The sequence below is a fragment of the Microcaecilia unicolor genome, chromosome 8, assembly GCF_901765095.1.
Source record: "Microcaecilia unicolor chromosome 8, aMicUni1.1, whole genome shotgun sequence".
Classification (NCBI taxonomy): Eukaryota; Metazoa; Chordata; class Amphibia; order Gymnophiona; family Siphonopidae; genus Microcaecilia; species Microcaecilia unicolor.
This window is the reverse complement of record NC_044038.1, coordinates 103,887,659-103,910,515: the sequence shown is the minus strand read 5'-3', so window position 1 is coordinate 103,910,515 and position 22,857 is coordinate 103,887,659. Positions and strand designations below refer to the sequence as shown.

Genomic DNA, 22,857 nt, shown 5'->3' with positions numbered 1-22,857 from the left:
GCAACTGCCTAGGATACTAGATTTTGAAGGCATCAAATACCTGGGCTAAGAAGGAGCCTGATTCTGCTTGTTCTAGCACTCTATGATTTCTGGGGAGCACACCTCTTCTCCCCACTGCACTCCAGTCCTGCCTATGGGTGCCAACATCTTAAATCTGGCTGTGGTACTAATTTTTTTAAACACATTTTAAGGAAAAATGAAAACCTTTCAGAGTTTATTCACAATCTTAGGAGACCAAATACAAAAAGCAATTTAAAAAAAAAAAAGGGGGGGGGGAGATATCTAGAATCCACAGCCAACCTAAGAGCGCATATGCAAACAGCACTCTAAGAACATATTCCTTCAGTCTGAACCCATTCTATAGCCCTGAAAAAAAGAAGTCTAACAGTTGCTTAGGATCAAAAGAAAAATCTTGCCCTCAAAAACAACAAAACAATTATCAGGAAATTTTCTATAAAAACCTCTCTCCCAAAGCAAAAACCCTTGCCTTAATCACCAAAAAGTGGACTTTTTTGTGTAGCTTTGAATAGATCAGGAAATATCAAATAACTGATCCCATGTGTCTGAAGTATAGACGTAAGATACGATTCTGATCCATTTAAAAAGCAAAAGTCACCACTAATGTAGTTCTTTCCATAAAAATTTTCAATGATGATTCCAAAAATCCAGTCAAATCCATAGATCTGCGTTCTCCACCTACAGCTTTTCTCTCCATCACCAACCAGCAGAGTAAAATACTGGGCCCTTACCAAAGGGGGTAACATTTATCAGAAGCTATCCCATGGGAGCCAACTTTTCATAACTATTGGAGGTGCTGAACCCAACAGAAATTCTTTTCCTGGGCACAGTCAAGAAAATTTTTCAATATTGGGGGTGCTCAAGCACCCACAGAACTGGCTGCTATGATCACCAATACATCTTGTATTTAAAGACCATATCTGTAGGTGAAATCAAGGGAGATTTAGGGAAGTTCAGAAATTTAAGGTTATTCCTCCTTAATTGATTTTCTATATATTCCAACTTGCAATGTAATAGGACTTTATCTTCCCCATTGTTGTGTTGACATTTTGCACTGCAGCAACCTTTGATTCTAATAGTTGTAATTTAGTGTCATGCTGGTCAAGCTCTTGAGAATGAGTAGCAACACCTTAAGAAATATTGTCCACTTTCTCCACACAATTATTTACCTTAGTAGTAGAAAAAGAACTCCTTGGATAGCGTCCCAGTGTGCATCCATAGTTACAGTGGCAGGTTTAGACCTAATTTGTTGCACAGGAAGAAGTTGTCCTGGCACATCGCCCAAAGGAGATAGTTATAGGTAGTTGTTCCCAAGGAGACACACTCGCAATCCAACCTTCAGGGAGGACTGCGCTGTGGGTGACCCCTCTAGGAGCAGACTCGGCGTTGGGCTACTCTGGCCTTGCATTGATTACTGCAACTCTCTGAGATGATAACTTCCAGGCTGAGGGAATGCTTCTTTTCTCGGGGTTAAGTGAGGCTTCTTCTATTGCCAGTTCAGCTGAATTAGAAACTGAAGTGACAGCAGGAACGATCCGGTAGGCGTTCAACGTTGCCTGCCTCGAAAACCAAGGGGTTAGTTCTGGTCACACCCTTTCTTTTCCTCCTTGTCGGAGATTTGGAGAGCAGCAGTAGAGAGGCTAAGGAAAGGAGAACGCCATAGATCTCAGTCCGACACCATCTTGGTCTTCCCGATTTTTAAAATATTTTTTCCTTACAATAAGGGGCTGTTGAAACCTCTCTGTTGGCTCTGCTCCTAGAGGATAGTTTTCTTCTAGCTAGGATGTGCTCATCAGTCTGTATGAGGGGCAGTGAGTTAAATTTCCAAGATCCAGAATCAAATGTCTTCTTGGTGGTGGTGGTTGTTTAATGGGGCTGTTTTGTGAATTCTCAGCTAGTCAGCTCCAGAGTAAGGTCATGGCTTCAATGCATCTGTGGGACTTTATTTTTGCAAAACATTTAAGAAAGGAAACAATCCGGTCCATATAAAGAGAGAGAAGGATAATTCCAACAATAGATACAAAGGAAAAATAGCAAAATATATTGCATAACACAGAACCTATTACTAATAGACCTACCATATTTTTCGGACTATAAGACGCACTTTTTCCCCCGAAATTTGGGAGGAAAATGGGGGGTGCATCTTATAGTCCGAAGGTAGAGATTTCCCTCACTCCCTCCCTCTGAGTTCGGGATCGCCTGCCCTCCCTCCGAGTTCGGGATCGCCCTCCCCCCGGCCCTGTCACCACTTCTCCCTACTCACGTCACGCGATCTTCCCTGGTGGTCTAGTGACGTCGGGGCAGGAAAGAGCCCCCTCTTTCCTGCCCAGCGCGCTGCTCTCCGTCCTCCTGTATGCAGCCTGACGGTCTCAGCGAGATTCAAAATGGCCGCCGAGACTTCAATTCTCGGTGGCCATTTTGAATCTCGATCTCTTCATCTCTCGTTCTCTCCAACTGCTCGCCCTAACTGAAACCTGGCTCTCCCCTGACGACTCTGCCTCAGTCGCGGCCCTTTGTCATGGAGGTTATCTCTTCTCCCACACTCCCCGCCCAGATGGCCGCGGTGGAGGCGTCGGGCTACTTCTCTCGCCCTCCTGTAGTTTCCAACCCCTCCTCCTACCTCAGTCTCACTGCTTCTCGTCCTTTGAAGCTCACTCCATCCGGCTATTCTACCCATTACCACTCAGAGTTGCAGTCATCTACTGCCCCCCTGATAAGCCCCTCTCTTCATTCCTTACTGACTTCGACGCCTGGCTCACCGTCTTTCTTGATCCCGCATCTCCATCCCTCATTCTTGGTGATTTTAACATTCACGTTGACAACCCATCCAACTTCTACGCTTCTAAATTCCTCACTCTGATATCCTCCTTTAACCTCCGACTATGCTCTACCACCCCTACTCACCGTGATGTCCATTGTCTCGACCTCGTTCTCTTCTCTTCCTGCTCACCTTCCAATTTCTGCACCTCAGTCCTTCCTATTTCAGATCATCACCTAATCACCCTCACTCTTCATCACCCTCCCCCTCAACCTCGCCCAACTATAACCACTGCCTTCAGGAATCTCCAAGCTGTCGACCCCCCTACCCTATCCTCTCACATCTCCACTCACTTCCCTTCCATCTCGTCTTCCGAATCTGTCGACACGGCTGTCTCTACCTACAATGAAATTCTCTCCACTGCTCTGGATACCCTAGCACCATCTGTCTCTCGCCCCACTAAGCGCATTAATCCTCAGCCCTGGTTAACCCCTTGCATCCGTTACCTTCGCTCCTGCAGCCGCTCTGCTGAACGACTCTGGAGGAAATCTCGCACCCTGTCAGACTTCACCCATTTCAAATTCATGCTATCCTCCTTCCAGTCCTCCCTATTCCTTGCCAAACAGAAATATTATTCTCAATTAACCAATTCTCTTGGCTCCAACCCTCGTCGCCTCTTCGCCACCCTCAACTCCCTACTTAAAGTACCCTCCGCTCCCACCCCCCCCCCTCTCTCCTCAAACACTAGCTGACTACTTCCGCGATAAAGTGCAGAAGATAAACCTTGAATTCACTTCCAAGCCTTCTCCTCCCTGTGACTTCTTAACCCACTCCCTCAACCAACCTAACCTGACCTCTTTCTCCTCCTTCCCTGAGATCACCGAAGAGGAAACTGCTCGCCTTTTTTCTTCCTCTAAGTGCACCACCTTTTCCTCTGATCCCATTCCCACCAATCTGCTTACCAACATCTCTCCTACAGTTAACCCCTCAATCTGTCACATCCTCAACCTCTCTCTCTCCGCTGCCACTGTCCCTGACACCTTCAAGCACGCTGTAGTCACACCACTTCTCAAAAAACCATCACTTGACCCCACCTGTCCCTCCAACTACCGCCCCATCTCTCTTCTACCCTTCCTCTCCAAATTACTTGAACGTGCTGTCTACAGCCGCTGCCTTGACTTCCTCTCCTTTCAGGCCGTCCTCGACCCGCTTCAATCCGGCTTTCGCCTACTACACTCAACAGAAACAGCACTCTCTAAAGTCTGCAATGACCTGTTCCTTGCCAAATCCAAAGGTCACTATTCCATCCTCATCCTCCTCGACCTATCTGCCGCCTTTGACACCGTCAATCATAATTTACTTCTTGACACACTGTCCTCATTTGGGTTCCAGGGCTCCGTCCTCTCCTGGTTCTCCTCGTATCTTTCCCAACGCACCTTCAGAGTATTTTCTAATGGCTCTTCTTCCACCCCCGTCCCGCTCTCTGTTGGGGTCCCTCAAGGATCTGTCCTTGGACCGCTTCTTTTCTCGATATACACCTCTTCCCTGGGCTCGTTGATCTCATCACATGGTTTCCAGTACCATCTCTATGCTGATGATACCCAGCTTTACCTCTCCTCTTCCCCCACTTTCTGTCTCTGTTGACAACGCCCTCATCCTCCCCGTCTCTTCAGCCTGTAATCTCGGAGTCATTTTTGACTCCTCCCTCTCCTTCTCTGCCCATATCCAGCAGACAGCTAAGACCTGTCGCTTCTTCCTCTATAATATTAGCAAAATTCGCCCATTCCTCTCTGAACAGACCACCCGAACCCTCGTCCACTCGCTCGTTACCTCTCGTTTTGACTATTGCAACCTTCTCCTCGCTGGCCTCCCGCTTAGCCACCTATCCCCCCTTCAATCTGTCCAAAATTCCGCCGCACGTCTTATCTACCGCGTGAACCGATACTCTCATATCACCCCTCTCCTCAAGTCGCTTCACTGGCTCCCGATCCGCTACCATATACAGTTCAAGCTTCGTCCTATTGACCTTCAAGTGCACTCAATCTGCAGCTCCCCATTACCTCTCTACCCTCCTCTCCCCATATGTTCCCACCCGTAACCTCCGCTCTCAGGACAAATCACTCCTTTCTGTACCCTTCTCCACCACCGCTAACTCCAGACTCCGCCCCTTCTGCCTCGCATCACCTTATGCCTGGAACAGACTTCCTGAGCCCATACGCCATGCGCCCTCCCTGCCCATTTTCAAGTCCTTATTCAAGGCCCATCTCTTCTCCCTTGCTTTTGGTGCCTAACCACCTTCCCATTCCTGATACCTACACTGACTACATAGTTTTTACCTTTAGATTGTAAGCTCTCTTGAGCAGGGACTGTCCTTCTCCATGTTTAAACTTGTACAGCGCTGCGTAACCCTGGCAGCGCTATAGAAATGCTAAGTAGTAGTAGTAGTAGTAGAGTAGGGAGAAGTGGTGACAGGGCCGGGGGGAGGGCAATCCCGAACTCGGAGGGAGGGATTCGGACAAGACGCACCGGAGCACCTAGGTTTTAGAGAAGGGAAAAAGGCAAATTTTTTTTTTCTATTTCCCTCCTCTAAAACCTAGGTGCGTCTTATGGTTCGGTGCGTCTTATAGTTCGAAAAATACGGTATTTAACTATTTCCCATCTAGGTGACACTTGGAAAAAAAACATATGTTTATGTTTATTCAAGCTTGATATACTGCTATTACTTCAAGATCAAAGCGGTTTACAATGGTACAATAAAAACAAAATACAATAAAATAAAATAGAGTAAAAAATCAATATGCCGGATGTTGATTGGGGTGTCCCGGCTGCGGGGTCGTCTAGAAGCAAAGAGATCTTAGATTCCCTACAGGAAGAATTGTTCCGGCAGTGGGTGACGGAACCGACGCGGGATGGAGCTGCTCTGGACCTGGTGCTTACGAACGGAGAGTATGTTTCTGACGTCAAGGTGGTGGACTATTTGGCATCTAGTGATCATCGTATGGTATGGTTCAATATTAAAATAGATTGAAGGTCCTAGATTTCAAAGGAACTAACTTTGCCGAGATGGGGGAATTTCTCAAGGAACAGGTAGCGGGATGGGAACAGCTGAAAGATGTAGAACAGCAATGGACAAGACTGAAAGGAGCTATATTAAAGGCGACTAACCTTTATGTTAGAAAAGTAAATAAAAGTAAGAGGAAAAGAAGGCCTCTCTGGTACTCGAATGTAGTAGCTGAAAAGATAAGGGAAAGGAGACTAGAAGACTCAGAAAGATGAAGACAGGAGAGAATACCTAAATAAGCGAAGAGAAGCTGGAAAAGCTATCAGGAAAGTGAAGCGGCAAATGGAGGAAAAGATAGCCAATACGGTAAAATTGGGGGACAATACATTTTTCAGATATGTAAGTGACAAGTGGAAGTGCCATAATAGCATTGTGAGGCTCAAAGCTGAGGGAGAGAAATATGTGGAAGATGATAAGGATAAAGCTGAACTGCTTAACGATTATTTTAACTCTGTGTTCATGAATGAAAAACCAGGGGTAGGGCTGCAGAAAGCAAAGGTTAAAGAGGATGGATGTATGATAGACCAAGACCCGTTTACGGAGGACTGTGTTCGTGAGGGGCTTGCCAAACTAAAAGTAGACAGAGTGATGGGGCCTGATGGGATACACCCGAGGGTGCTTAAGGAACTTTGAGAAGTTCTGTTGGCTCCTCTGATGGGCCTCTTCAATGCTTCCTCAGAAACTGGAGTGGTCCCGGTGGACTGGAGAAGGGCGGATGTGGTTCCTTTGCACAAGAGTGGAAGTAAGGAGGAGGTAGGGAATTACAGACCTGTCAGTCTGACCTCGGTGGTGACTAAGCTAATGGAAACGCTTCTAAAGAGGAGGATTGTGACACTTCTTGAACTACATGGAATGCGGGACCCGAGGCAGCATGGCTTCACTAGTGGTAGGTCATGTCAGACGAATCTGACTGTCTTCTTTGACTGGGTGACCAAACAGTTGGATGTGGGAGTGGCGCTTGATGTGGTATACTTGGATTTCAGTAAAGCCTTTGACACGGTTCCGCACAGGGGGACCTAGAGTAATGGATTGGGTAAAAAATTGGTTGAATGGTAGGAGACAGAGGGTGGTGGTAAATGGAGCTTGCTCTGAAGAAAAGGAGGTCATCCGTGGAGTACCGCAGGGATTGGTCCTAGGGCCGGCTCTTTTTAATGTCTTTTGTAAGCGATATTGCGGAAGGGCTGTCTGGTAAGGTTTGTCTCTTTGCGGATGATAGTAAACTCTGCAACAGGGTGGACACCCTGGAGGGTGTGAATGACATGAGGAAGGACCTAGCGAAGCTAGAGGAATGGACCGATATTTGGCAACTAAGGTTTAATCCCAAAAAATGCAGGGTCATGCACTTGGGTCGCAAAAATCCGAGGGAACGGTACAGTATAGGGGGTGTAGTGCTTCAGTGTGTGAAGGAAGAGCGGGACTTGGGGGTGATTGTGTCTGATGACCTTAAAGCTTTCAAACAGGTAGAAAAAGCGACGGCCAAAGCCAGAAGGATGCTTGGGTGCATAAAGAGAGGCATGACCAGCAGGAAAAAGGAGGTGATAGTTCCGTTGTATAAGTTTCTGGTGAGGCCTCATTTGGAGTACTGCGTGCAGTTCTTTGGACTTCACCTACGGAAAGATATAAACAGGATGGAGTTGGTCCAGAGGGCAGCTAAGAAATTAGTAATGCAAAAATTATAGGGACAGGCTTATGAACCTCAACATGTATACGCTGGAAGAGAGGAGGGAGAGAGGAGACATGATAGAAACATTTAAATATCTCAAGGGCATTTATGTACAGGAAGAGAGCCTTTTTCAAATGAAGGAGAGCTCTGGACTGAGGGGGCATAAGACAAAGTTGAGAGGGAATAGGCTTAGGAGCAATCTGAGGAAATATCATTTCACAGAAAGGGTGGTGGAGGCATGGAATGGCCTCCCGGTGGAGGTGGTGGAGTTGAGGACTGTTCCAGAGTTTAAAAAGGCATGGGATAAGCATGTGGGATCGCTTAGGAACAGGAAGAATTAGGGGTTACAGAGGATGGGCAGACTCGATGAGTCATATGGCCTTTATCTGCCGTCATGTTTCTGTGTTTCTATTTAAAAAAAAGTCAATAATAGATAGGAAAGAATAACTACATACAAACTAGAGAAATATATATTACTCCAACAAACAAAGTTAAATAGATACAAACACTCTAAACCTGCCACAGGAGAGCTCTACAGTAGTGGTTCCCAAACCTGGTCCTGGAGGCACCCCATCCAGTCAGGTTTTCAGGATATTCACAATGAATATTCATGAGAAAGCTTTGCATGCACTGTCTCCACTGCATACAAACCTCTCATGAATATTCATTGTGGATATTTATTCGCTCAATGAGTGATTAAACTCAGGAATTCGTTGCCAGAGAATGTGGTAAAAGCAGTTAGCATAGCAGGGTTTAAAAAATTTTTGGATAGCTTCCTAAAAGAAAAGTCTGTAAGCTATTATTAAGATTGACTTAGGAAATATCCACTGCCTGTTTCTAGGATAAACAGCATAAAATGTTCTGTTTTGGGATCTTGCTAGGTACTTGTAAGCTGGATTGGCCACTGTTGGAAATAGGATGCTGGGCTTGATGGACCTTCGGTCTGTTGCAGTATGGCAACACTTACGAATTTATGTAAAACCTGACTGGCTAGGGTGCCTCCAAGACCAGGTTTGGGAACCCCTGCTCTACAAAGCCAATTGAAAAAAAAATGTGGTTTTAGTTTAATTTAAAATTGGTTAAAGATAGTTCATTTTGAATATCCACGGGGAGATCGTTCCATTGTTATGGTGACAAAAAGAATAAAGCAGATGATCTGGTTGATTCCAAATAAGCATATCTGGGTGAAGGCAAAGTAAGACAATTAAGAGTCTAGTGATCAAAGATTATGAGAGGGTGTATATGGGATAACAACATTTGACAAGTAGGATGGCTCTCCAGCATGAAGAACTTTGAGTCAAAAGAAGAATTTTAAATTTATTACAAACAAGCAATGGCAACCAATGTAGTTTAAAGAGGAGTGACTGAATCAACACATCTAGCCCTAAGAAGCATTCTAGTGGCTGTATTTTGAAGTTTTTGTGAACACCATAATTGAATTCATGATAAAACAAACGCTTGAAGAGGAGTGTGAACAGAAGCAAAATCCAAGTAACATCTAACAGAACAAATCTGACGTAACCAGAAAAATCCTTTTTTTTTTACCACTTGAGAAATGTGTTTTGTCAAAGAAAAGCTTTGAATCAATGATAACCCCGAGATAGTGGAAAAAAGAAACTGGAGTAACTGATAGACCTCCATAATGAAAACAGAGTAGTAGGGGGAGTTAGAGAACCAGTTACCCAACATGCAGTTGTTTTAAAAGGATTCATAACTAGTTTATGATCATCCACCCACTGTAAGAGAGCAACTAGTGCATCTTGAAGAGGAGTCAAATTAGGAGAAAGTGGAGAAGTGAGATATACGATCAGAATATCATCTACTTAAATGAAGAACTGAATGTTAAGATCCTGTAAAGCCAAAGGACTGAAAGATATATTAAATAACAAAGGAGATAGAACAGAGCCCCGGAGAACCCCAAAAAGAACAGGGATATCAACAGTACAAGTACCCTGATTTGACCCAGAATAAACACGATTAGTCAAAAAGGAAGTAAACCAAGCAAGAGTAAGGCCAGACAATCATACAATTTAATTTAGATTCTTTAACAAAAAAGTTACTGACTCAGATCAAAGAAAACATCATTCTCATCAGAAGATTTCACCAAGCACTTGCATGGGAACTTTAAAAAGAAAGTTGCCCCAATAGCAAGCACTCTGGATTTCAAAAGGAGGAAGAATTTTCTACGATTGAGTGGCATGAACCACATCAGGAAAAATCTGCAACTTCCTCTGCAGAAATGATAACCCTTTTTTAAAAGTAAGATTTCAAAAATAAGAATTTTACCAGACTCAGTCATCAGGGTTATAAGCAGAATAGAACACCCTGTAAATTGGCCTTGAGAAGTTTCTAAAATTTTTGTTAATGATTCATATCAGTAGCACCCTCCGCTTGATTAACCTGAAAGGCTGTTTTAGGCAAATAGTGATAAAATAATGATTTCCTCTTGTTAGTATCAGCATTGATCCTCATATTGATGTCAAAACAGTAATGAGTAATTTATTTTATAAGCAGGGAACAATCTGTGTTTCTCATTTGTTTCTTCTTACTGTTATCTCTTAAGGGGTCATTTTTTGTTCTTATAAATTGTATTGATGACTCTCCAGGCAGGAAATAAAATTCCATGTCTTTGAGCTGTTACACCATGTTCTTCTAATCTGCTGTAAAACACTTTCCAGCCCATATTCAAAGTGATTTAAAGGCAAGGAGAGGCTCCTGGCTATATAAATAGTTTTCTGTGGGGCTATCTGCTGAGATTCGGCAGTGCTACTGAATATCAACCACAGATTGCCCCTGCACTGTCTGGATAGTGGCGGGATGGTCCATGGGTGAAGCTTGAGTGGAACCTGGGAGGAGCCGGGACATAACAAGTTAGTGGCTATATTCATACTGCTAACTGGCTAAGGAAGGCACTAAAGCTCCACTTCTGTCCCCAGGTTGCTATGGGCTGAAGGAGATGTATTCTCAAGGCCCTACCTTGCTGGAAATTTACTTTTCCCATTCTTGTTCATAACCAAAGGACAAAAAACTGGCACTTTACTGGCAATTTCTTTTAAAAAGGTCAAACAGGAAAACAAAATGTGTTTTTAGAATAAGAACATAAGAATAACCATACTGGGTAAGACCAATGGTCCATCAAGCGCAATCTGCTTCCAATAGTGGCCAATCCAGGTCACAAGTACCTGGCATAAACCCAATTAGTAGTAACATTCCATGCTACCAATCCCGGGGCAAGCAATGACTTCCCCATGTCCATCTCAATAACAGACTGTGAAAGTTTCCTGCAGGAAATTGTCCAAACATTTTTTAAACCCAGATTTGATAACTGCTGTTAGCACATCCTCTGCCAATGAGTTCCAGAGCTTAACTATTCTTTGAGTGAAAAAATATTTCCTATTTTTTAAAAAGTATTGTCATGTAATTTCATTGAGTGTCCCCTGGTCTTTGTAATGTTTTTTTTTTTAAGTGAAAAATCGATTCACTTTTACCTGTTCTACACCACTCAGGATTTTGTAGCCCTCAATCATATTCCCCCTTAGCCATCTCTTTTCAAAGGTGAAGAGCCCTAACTTCTTTAGCCTTTCCTCATATGGGGGGAGTTCCATTCCTTTTATCATTTTGGTCACTCTTCTTTGAATCTTTTCTAATTCCATAATATCTTTTCAGAATTGAACTAATGCATTATAATAATCTTGGGCTTATTTTGCATCCCTTTCCTAATAATTCCTAGTATCCTGTCTGCTTTTTTGGCTGCCGCCTCCTTACACTGGGCATAAGATTTCAGTGTATTGTCTATAGTGACATTTACTAAGGTGACCCCTAGCATCAGGTAACTTTGATTCGGATTATTATTCCCAATGTACATTACAATGCATTTGTCCGCATTAAATTTCATCTGCCATTTGGATGCCCAGTCTTCCAGTTTCCTAAGGTTTTCCTGCAGTTTTTCACAATCTGCATGTGTTTTGACAACTTTGAATAGTTTTATGTCATCTGCAATTTCATTACCTCACTCTTCCTGATTACCAGATCAGATTATATATAAATGTTAAATTGTACCATCCCAGTTCTGATCAAGTTTCAAGCGGCACTCCACTATTCACCTTCCTCCTTTGAGAATAATGGCCATTTAACCCTACCCTCTGTTTTCTGTCCAATAACCAATTCCTAATCCATAGAAGGAGATTGCCTCTCATCCCATGACTTTTTAATTTTCTCAGAAGTCTCTCATGAGGAATTTTGTCAAAAACCTTCTGAAAATCTACTACTACTACTACTACTACTATTTAGCATTTCTATAGCGCTACAAGGCATACGCAGCGCTGCACAAACATAGAAGAAAGACAGTCCCTGCTCAAAGAGTTTACAATCTAATACAGTACATGAACTGGCTCACCATTATTTATTTATTTATGACATTTATATCCCACATTAAACCTGAGTAGAACTCAGGGTTCAATGTGTGTTACATAACAATTAGAAAAGCATGAGCATGTTCGAAATATATTAACAGAAAGCAAAATACATCTTCTTTGTCATCAGCAGCAGATGAATCCATGAACTGATGGGTTATGTCCGCCTACCAGCAGGTGGAGATAGAGAACACTGGAAAAACCATAGTGGCTGTATGGATGTCTAGCTCCATCTGCTATTACTACTACTATTTAGCAATTTCTATAGCACTACAAGGCATACGCAGCGCTGCACAAACATAGAAGAAAGACAGTCCCTGCTCAAAGAGCTTACAATCTAATAGACAAAAAATAAATAAAGTAAGCAAATCAAATCAATTAATGTGAACGGGAAGGAAGAGAGGAGGGTAGGTGGAGGTGAGTGGTAACAAGTGGTTACGAGTCAAAAGCAATGTTAAAGAGGTGGGCTTTCAGTCTAGATTTAAAGGTGGCCAAGGATGGGAGAAGGGAACAGATAAGAAGGATTTATCCATGGAGCGGAGTGCACTGGAAGGGGTGTAGGGAAGGACGAGTGTGGAGAGATACTGGGGAGCAGCAGAGTGAGTACATTTATAGGTTAGTAGAAGAAGTTTGAACAGGATGCGAAAACGGATAGGGAGCCAGTGAAGGGTCTTGAGGAGAGGGGTAGTATGAGTAAAGCGACCCTGGCGGAAGATGAGACGGGCAGCAGAGTTTTCAACTGACTGGAGGAGGGAGAGGTGACTAAGTGGGAGGCCAGCAAGAAGCAGATTGCAGTAGTCTAAACGAGAGGTGACAAGGGTGTGGATGAGGGTTTTGGTAGAGTGCTCGGAAAGAAAGGGGCGGATTTTACGAATGTTGTAAAGAAAGAAACGACAGGTCTTGGCAATCTGCTGGATATGAGCAGAGAAGGAGAGAGAAGAGTCAAAGATGACCCCAAGGTTTCGAGCTGAGGAGACAGGGAGAATGAGAGAGCCATCAACAGAAATAGAAAAAAGGGGGAGCGGGGAGGTGGGTTGGGGGGGAAAATGAGAAGCTCGGTTTTGGTCATATTTAATTTCAGGTGGCGTTGAGACATCCAGACAGCAATGTCAGACAAGCACGCTGAAACTTTGGTTTGGATGCAAGGTGAGATATCAGGGGTAGAAAGGTAGATTTGGGAGTCATCAGCATAGAGATGGTAGGAAAAGCCATGTGATGAGATTAATGAACCAAAGGAAGAAGTGTAGATAGAAAAGAGGAGGGGACCAAGAACAGAACCCTGAGGTACACCGACAGGCAGAGGGATAGAAGTAGAAGAGAATCCACCAGAGTGAACACTAAAGGTGCGGAGGGAGAGGTAGGAAGAGAACCAGGAAAGGACAGAGCCCTGGAATCCAAGTGAGGACAGGGTATCGAGAAGTATGCTGTGATCGACAGTGTCAAAAGCAGCGGAAAGATCAAGAAGAATGAGGATGGAATATTGACCTCTGGATTTAGCCAGTAATAGGTCATTGGAGACTTTAGTAAGCGCAGTTTCGGTTGAGTGGAGAGGGCGAAAACCAGATTGTAGTGGTCAAGAATAGCATGTGAGGAGAGAAAATCAAGGCAGCGGTGGTGAACAGCACGCTCAAGTAATTTGGAGAGAAAAGGAAGGAGGGAGATGGGTCGGTAATTAGAGGGACAAGTAGGGTCGAGTGAAGGCTTCTTAAGGAGAGGTGTGACCACAGCATGTTTAAAGGCAGCAGGGACAGTCGCAGTGGAAAGTGAGAGGTTGAGAATGTGACAGATAAAAGGAATAAGAGCAGGAGAGATGGCATTAAGAAGGTGGGTGGGAATGGGATCAGAGGAACAGGTGGTACATTTTGAGGAAGAAAGGAGAAGTGTAGTTTCCTCAATAGTAACTTCAGGAAAGGAGGAAAGGGAATGAGGGGAAGGAGAGAGAGGGGAACGGACTAGTGGAGGGAGAGGTGGTGAGGTAGAGAAAGCAAGGTTTATCTTTTGAACCTTGTTGTGAAAGAATTCAGCAAGGGTCTGAGGAGATAATGAAGGGGGAGTTGGGGGAGGGGCACCTTGAGGAGAGAGTTCAATGTGGTGAAGAGAAGTCGAGGATTAGAGCCAAGAGAGTTGGTCAGTTGGATATAATAATCCTGTTTGGAGCGGGTACAGGAACGTAGGTAGTGGATATTAGAAGTTAGCCAAGGTTGGGGTTTTGTACGCCTTACAGGGCGGGTCATCAAAGGTGCAAGAGTGTCTAAGGCAGAGGATAGAGTATTGGTGTAAGAAGAAACAGTCTCGTTGACAGACGTGGATGGTGCCACAGTAGAGAGGAGGTTTGAAACATGGGAGGATAGAGATGAAGGGTCAATATCGTGAAGATTCCTAGATAAATTAGATAAGATAGGACGGGACTGGGAGGGAGGAGATTTAAGTGTGAAAGTTATAAGATGGTGATCAGCGAGGGGAAGATCAGAGGCAAGGAAACTAGAGGGTGAACAGTTGGAGGAGAAGATGAGATCAAGACAGTGACCATTTTGATGAGTGGGGGAGGTGGAGCATAGTTGGAGATTAAAGGAGGACGTTAAAGCGAGTAACTTGGAAATATAAGAGTTGGAAGGATCATTAGCAGGAATATTAAAGTCACCAAGGATGAGAGAGGGGGAGGAAGGATCATGGAAGAAGGCAAGCCAGGCGTCAAAGTCACTGAGAAAGGATGAAAGGGACTTATCAGGGGGATGATAAATGACCGCTATTCGAAGAGGCAGAGGAGAGAAAAGGCGGATAGACTTCAAAGGAGGAAAAACAGTGAGATTGAGGTGGAAGAAGGGGTTGAAATCTGGAGGCGGGAGAGAGAAGTAGTCCAACACCGCCCCCACGGCCAGCAGGGCGAGGAGTATGTGAAAATAGATAACCGCCATGGCACAGGGCTGCGACTGAAGCAGAGTCATCAGGGCAGAGCTAGGTTTCTGTTATGGCGAGCAGATGGAGGTGACGTGAGATAAAGAGGTCCTGGATATAGGCGAGTTTGTTACAGATAGAGCGGGCATTCCATAGGGTGCAAGAGAAGGGCAGAGTAGAGGAGGGGAGTAGAGAAATAGAGATGAGGTTAGAGAGGTCGCGGTGAGATCTGTAGAGTTGGGATAATAGTTGGTGAGGGGGGCCAGGATTGGGATTGATGTCACCGGCTGAGAGTAAGAGAAGGAGTAAAAGAGAGCGGAGGAGAGTAGGAGAGGTGTGGCCACGAAGGCGTCGAAGGCGAGAGGTATTTAGGTGGAATGGGGAAGGCAAAATGGATGGAAGAAAGAGGCGGAGATTAAAAGCCAAGAGGGAGGAAGAGGGTAGGAGACAGTGGTGTACTGGAGCCGGCTCGCACCGGCTCGCAAGAGCCGCTTGTAACTTTGCTCGGCTCTTGCGAGCCGGTTGTTGAGACCCGCGAGGCGGCTCTCCTCCCTCCCTCACATCACCGACCTGACGAATTCTTCGGGGCAGGCAGTCTTGCCTGCCGGCTGCAAGTGCTGACTCTCCCCCGCTGGCGCTGCAGGTTCGCGCTTTAAAAATGGCCGCCGAGACTTCCAGAGGCGGCCTCGCGAGACTTTGCCATTGTAAGTCTCGGCGGCAGCCATTTTGAAGCGCGAACCGGCAGCGCCAGCGGGGGACTGAGTCAGTGCTTACAGCGGGCAGGCAAGACTGCCTGCCCCGAAGAATTAAAGGAGTCAGATCGGTGATGGGAGGGAGGAGAATTCTATTAACAACTCGGGAGGGGGTGGCAGGGGAGAGAACTAGGGAGTCGCTGGGCATGGCTGGATCATGGAGGGGAGAGAAGGGTCGTCGCTGGGCATGGGTGGATCATGGAGGGGAGAGAAGGGTCGTCACTGTGTATAGGTGGATGGAGGGCAGGGGAGAGGAGGGTCACTGCTGGATTGGGTGGATGGAGGGCAGGGGAAAGGAGGGTTACTGGGTATGGGTGCATGCAGGGCAGGGGAGAGAAGGGTCGCTAGGTATATAGGTGCATATAGGGCAGTGGAGAGGAGGGTCACAGGTCATGGGTGGATGGAGGGCAGGGGAGAGGAGGGTCGCTGGACATGGGTGGATGGAGAACAGGGGAGAGGAGGGTCGCTGGACATGGGTGGATGGAGGGCAGGGGAGAGGAGGGGAGAGAGAAGAAATGCTGGACATGGATGGAGGGGATGAGTGAGGAAGGAGATGAGATGAGGGAAAAGGAAGAGAGGAGAAAAGCTGCATATGGATGAAGAAATTAGGCAGAAGTTGAGGACCAGAAATGAAGAAGAAAGGAAAGAAATAAATGGAAAGGAAGCCCTGGAAACGGAGTTCAGAGGACAGATAGCAGCAGAATCGGATACTGGGCCAGCATGAGCAGAAAAACAGTCACCAGACAACAAAGGTAGAAAAAAAATCATTTTATTTTCATTATAGTGTTTGGAATATGTTCACTTTGAGAATCAGGTGTTCAACATTAAAAGTTTATATTTATTTACTTATTAATGGCATTTTATCCCACATTAAACATGAATTAGATTGGAACCTGGGATCATTTAATTTTTTTTTCCTGGCGAGAGTAATGCATTGCGGCCCCCCCTCCCCGGCTATAGCCAGCTCTGCAATTTTGGGGCGGTGCAGAGGTGGACGGGGATGGGGGGGGGGGGGGCGCAAGGGTGGACGTGGGGGGGGGGGGGCGCAGAGGTGGAGTGAGCCTGTTGTTAAAAATTTACCAGCACACCACTGGTAGGAGAGAAGGTGAGGTGATGAAGTTGATGGATGGGCAGTGAGTTCCTGTAGCGGAGAGAGGTAGGGGGTGAGGGAAAAGATTAGGAAGGGACAGGGCTAGGAAGAGAATGTGAATAGGGGCCATAAATGATTGAGGTACTTTAGCAACTGGGAAGAAGATTAGATGTAAAGAGAAAAATGCCCCGCGTGCCTAGAGCGGAGGCCCTGAGTGGATCGGAGTGGACCTGGGTGTTACCCCGGAGAAGGCTGTAAGGATATGCAGATGAGCTGCAGGTCCTCCACAGCACCTGAAAGGCAGCCGGTGGTAGAGCTGGGCACCTCTCAGCTGAGGAAAGGCTTACCAGGGGTTAGGCCGAAGCCAGCATTCCTCCCCCTGAGGGTCGCCTGATCCTAGCCAAAAAGCACCTGGAAACTCTGTGCACTTGGAGCGAGGGCCCTGGGAAGATCGGGGTGGAACTGGAGTCACCCCGGATACAGCTGTGAGGAAATGCAGAAGGGCTGCAAGTCCTCCACAGCACCTGGTGGGAGCGCTGGGCACCTAGAGCGGAGGCCCTGAGTGGATCGGAGTGGACCTGGGTGTCACCCCGGAGAAGGCTGTAAGGATATGCAGATGAGCTGCAAGTCCTCCACAGCACCTGAAAGGCAGCCGGTGGTAGAGCTGGGCACCTCTCAGCTGAGGAAAGGCTTACCAGGGGTTAGGCCGAAGCCAGCATTCCTTCCCCTGATGGTCGCCTTCAGTATTTCTCTATCTTCCAGCAGATGTGGACGTAGCTTGATCAGCTCCTGGAAAAATTCTGCCTGGGGTGACTCCTGTGCTTTGCCAGTTGAAGCTGGGGTGTTGTGGCTGGTGGTACCCACTTTGAAGCCACATAGGTTCTCCCTTTCCCTGCCGTACCCATCCCCCTGCCTACCAGAGTACCTCTGTTGCTGCCTGCCTCCAACTTTCCTCACAGCGTTAAAAAAAAAAAGGAGTATGCATTGATTCTGCATAATTATTCTGAGGCTATTTTCAGCGTGCAGCTTGACTGGAGCTTGTTTGACTCGGTCTTTTGAGGTGAGAGTGGTGCCCACCTCCTCCGGAGAGGTCCCGCGGACGCTGTTCCGAACAGGGTAAGTTTTGGCGCGAAGCCGCCATTTTACTTATATAATTCCGTTTGGTCGGACGATGGCTGCTGAAGCAGTTAAACGCTGCGCCCATTGTGGTAAACGTAGATCAGCAGCAGGGCTCTGTAAGTAACATAGTAACATAGTAGATGACGGCAGAAAAAGACCTGCACGGTACATCTAGTCTGCCCAACAAGATAAATTCATATGTGCTACTTTTTATTTATACCTGTCCTCTTCATGGCACAGACCGTATAAGTCTGGCCAGCATTATCCCCCCCTCCCAACCACCAGCCCCGCCTCTCGCCACCAGCTCTGGCACAGACCGTATAAGTCTACCCAGCACTATCCCCGCCTCCCAACTACCAGGTCTGGCACAGACTGTATAAGTCTGCCCAGCACTATCTCCGCCTCCCAACCACCAGTCCCGCCTTCCACCACAGACTCTGGCACAGACCATATAAGTCTGCCCAGCACTATCCCCGCCTGCCACCCACTAGCCCCGCCTCCCACCACCGGCTCTGCCACCTAAACTCAGCTAAGCTCCCAAGGATCAGTGGCGTTCCTAGGGGGGCTGAAACCCGGGGCGGATCGCCGATGCGCCCCGCCTACCGGGTGCAGCGCACCCCCCCCCCAGGTGCAGCGCGATCCCCCCCCCCCCCCCCCCCCCCCCGCAAAAGACGTGCTGTTTAGATGCTACAGCTAGTACGAGCATGGCGAGCGATGATTCTTCTCACTCAATGGAGCTGGCAGCGGGCGCCATTTTGGAAGCGCCGCATGCCTTGACCCTCGCTGTTGTGGAGGAGTCTGAGGGCAGGGGGATGCCTCAGTTAGAGGCTACCAGAGGAGCTCCTGTTCCCGTCTCTTCTAATTCAGAGACGGAGGGTCAAGGTGAGTTTTTCTCCCCGGAGTTTGTACTTTTAATGCATAAAGACTTCATGCTGAAAAGAGCTCTGCCGCAGGTGTCTGACACTGCACTCCTACCTGGTTTCACCCCGGGTGTTGATGGCCCGGGGCTGGCTGCTTTCCCCGAGCGTTGGAAGGATGCTAAACATAGACGGGTAAATTCCCCGTCGGAGAGTGGCGCACTTCCCTTGTCCCCCCCCGTGGTCGCGCAGTGGGGATTCTGAGGGTTCTTGCAGGGCCTCATGGTCTGATGAGCCAGAGGAAGGTGCCAGTGATTCTCATTGCCCTGGATTGGCCAGGCGTCCGTGGTACGCGGACCTCCGGCGGATGCTGGTGGACGGCCCCTCTTTCCTTGCCTCTGGTTCCGAACCTGTTGATGCAGGCCCGGTAACCATGGAGGATCCCTGCCGCTTTGGTCTTACGCATGGCTCTTGATGAGGGCGCAATTGAGAGACAAAGGCTATTCTAACAAAGTCATCTCCACTCTCTTGCAGGCCCGCAAGCGGTCCACTTCCTTTGCTTATGCTCGGATCTGGCGCCAGTTTGAGGCGTGGTGTGTTTCAAAGGCGATCACACCCACACGGGCTTCAGTCTCGCCGATACTGGACTTCTTGCAGGATGGCTTACAAAAAGGCTTGGTCTACAATTCCCTGCGATTCCATGTGGCAGCATTGGCATGCTTTCGAGGGAAGGTCTTTGGCTTGTCCTTGGCTGCTCATCCGGACATTGCCCGATTTCTAAGAAGGGCACTCTGGCTCTGCCCGCCGGTGCGGCTGCCGTGTCCGGCTTGGAACCTGGGGCTGGTGTTGAAGGTTCTCTAGTGTTCACCCTTCGAGCCGCTGAGGTGAGCTTCGGAGAAGGATGTGACTCTAAAGACAATCTTTTTGGTCACCATGACCTCAGCGAGACGTGTGTCTGAGCTCCAGGCGCTGTCCTGTTGAGACCCTTTTCTGCAGTTCTCAGAGTCCGACGTAATGGTACGTACTGTGCCTTCCTTCCTGCCTAAGGTGGTTTCAGCGTTTCACCTAAACCAGCCCATTTATTTGCCCTTCTTTACTAGAGAGGAGTTTCCGGAATCTTTTGGGCAGTTACATCTTCTGGATGTTCGCAGGGCTCTCTTGCAGTATCTGCAAATGTCAAATGACTTCAGGATCACCTTTTTGTCTTGTTGTCAGGTCCTTGAAGAGGGTCTCCGGCGTCTAAGGCCACTATAGCCCGTTGGCTCAAAGAAGTAAATTTTTCTGCGTATCTGCTGTCAGGGCGGTCTCTGCCTGACGCGTTTAAAGCGCATTCCACGAGAGCGATTTCCTCCTCGTGGGCCGAAACAGGAGTGCGGCTACTTGGGCTTCTAAGCTCTCCTTTGTCCGGCATTACAGGCTGGATGTTGTAGCGAAGCGGGAAACGCAGTTTGGAGCACAAGTGTTTGCTCGTGGAGTGGCATCTTCCCGCCCTAACTAGGGAGTGCTTTTGTACATCCCATCAGTTAATCGATTCATCTGCTGCTGATGACAAGGAAGGGAAAATTAGGTTCTTACCTTGGTAATTTTCCATGATCCCTCCCTGTTTGAATCTGTTTTTTGTTCAGTTTTTCCTGCAGATATGTTCCCTCATTGGGAGAAGTTGGAAAACAGTCTTCAGGATTTATTTTATTTGTTGCATTTGTATCCCACATTTTCCCACCTATTTGCAGGCTCAATGTGGCTTACAATTTTCCGTCATGGCTTATGCCATCCCAGAATACAGATACAGTTGGTGTTATAAAGAAAGCATGGATGACATAATAAACAATCGGGTAAAAAGAGAAAACATTCAGTTGGTATTACATATAGGACGTGGATGACATAGAAATAGTAGACAACCCAGTATAAGGAGAAAATATTCTAAATATTAAGTAAGTGATGGTGCATTACAGTTCCTATTATGAGTCATTATAGTATGTCTTGTTAAAGAGGTGAGTCTTCAATGCTTTGCGGAAGTTAATTAGGTTGTGAACTATTTTCAGGTTAAATGGTAAAGCATTCCACAGCTTCGAACTCATGTATGAAAAACTGGATGCATGTATTAATCTGTATTTTAGACCTTTACAGCTGGGGAAGTGAAGATTCAGGAATATGCGTGCTGATCTTTTAGCATTCCTGGGTGGTAAATCAATAAGGTCTAACATGTAGGCCGGGGGATCTCCGTGAATTATTTTATGCACCAGAGTGCATACGTTCTTTAAGAGTAAGCCAGTGTAGCTTTTCTCTTAGGGGTTTGGCACTTTCGTATTTTGTTTTCCATATATAAGTCTGGCTGCAGTGTTTTGGGCTGTTTGAAGTTTTTTGATGATTTGTTCTTTACAGCTAGCAAGAAGTCCATTGCAGTAGTCTAAATGACTTAGTACCATAGATTGTACTAGATTACGAAAGATTCCCCTAGGGAAGAAAGGTCTTATTCTTTTGAGTTTCCACATTGAGTGGAACATCTTCCTTGTTGTATTCTTCACATGGCTTTCAAGCGTGAGATTCCGATCAGTGGTTACTCCAAGAATTTTCAGGGTATTTGAAATGGGAAGGGTAAAGTTTGGTGTGGATAAAGTAGTGAAGTTATTTGCATTATATTGTGATGCAAGTACAAGACGTGTTTTTTCTGCATTAAGTTTCAAATGAAATGCATTAATGATCTGTTACAGGAGGTTGAGATCGTCCCTCCTTTGTGTGATTATTGTTCCTGTTCTGGGGCATTCGTTCGCTGTGAGGAAAGTTCATGTTATTTTACTTTGTGGATACACTGTTCTTTGGAAGTCTCAAATACTGAAGGCAGATGGAGCTAGCTGTCCATAGAGCACTATGGTTTTCAGTGTTCTCTATCTCCACCTGCTGGTAGGCGGGCATAACCCATCAGTTAATGGATTCATCTGCTGTGACTAAAGGAAAGAAAATTACCAAGGTAAGAACCTAATTTTCCATATAATGTTAGACCAGTAAAACTTGAGTTGGGAACAGAAGTAATTAAATACATGGAGGGGCATAATCGAAAGGGGCGCCCAAGTTTTCCTGAGGATGTCCTCGCAGGACGTCCCAGTGAAGGGGCAGGGAAACCCATATTATTGAAACAAGATGGGTGTCCATCTTTCGTTTCAATAATACGGTCAGGGACGCCCAAATTGCCAAATTTAGGTCAATCTTAGAGATGGTCGTCCTTAGAGATGGTCGTCCCCGATTTTCGGCGATAATGGAAACCGAAGACGCCCATCTCAGAAACGATGAAATCCAAGCCCTTTGGTTGTGGGAGGAGCCAGCATTCGTAGTGCACTAGTCCCCTGAAATGCCAGGACACCAACTGGGCACCCTAGGGGGCACTATAGTGGACATCAGAAATTGCTCCCAGCTGCAAAGCTCCCTTACCTTGTGTGCTGAGCCGCCCAAAACCCCTCAAAACCCACTCCCCACAACTGTACACCACTACCATAGCCCTTATGGGTGAAGGGGGGCACCTAGATGTGGGTACAGTGGGTTTGTGGTGGGTTTTGGAGGGCTCACATTTACCACCACAAGTGTAAAAGGTAGGGGGGGATGGGCCTGGGTCCGCCTGCCTGAAGTGCACTGCACCTACTAAAACTGCTCCAGGGACCTGCATACTGCTGTCATGGAGCTGGGTATGATATTTGAGGCTGGCATAGAGGCTGGAAAAAATAATAAAAACATTTTTTTGAGGGTGGCAGGGAGTTATTGACCACTGGGGGATCAAGGGTAGGTGATCCCTGATTCCATCCGGTGGTCATCTGGTCATTTAGGGCACATTTTTGTGGCTCGGTCGTAAGAAAAAAAGGACCAGGTAAAGTTGTCCAAGTGTTCGTCAGGGACGCCCTTCTTTTTTACATTATCGGTCGAGGACGCCCATGTGTTAGGCACGCCCCAGTCCCGACTTCTCTACGCCTCTGACACGCCCCCGTGAAATTTGGTCGTCCCTGCGACGGAAAGCAGTTGAGGACGCCCAAAATCGGCTTTCAATTATGCCAATTTGGGCAACCCTGTGAGAAGGATGCTCATTTTGCGATTTGTGTCGAATGATGGGCGCCCTTCTCTTTCGAAAATAAGCCTGCTAGTGATTTAAGCTAGATAATTGAAATATGGAGGAAACGGTAAGTGCTAGTTAGCTGGGATAGATAGAGGAATAGTGGGATGAGGTAAAAATTAATGCCATGAGTTTA

The 22,857-nt window shown here is 46.5% G+C and overlaps 1 protein-coding gene across 1 annotated transcript in view; it reads left to right on the top strand.

Annotated features, from left to right (window-relative positions):
- Positions 1-22,857, top strand: part of HPN (hepsin) — a 639,182-nt gene that overhangs the window by 13,365 nt on the left and 602,960 nt on the right. The gene's annotated exons all lie outside the window — the stretch shown is intronic.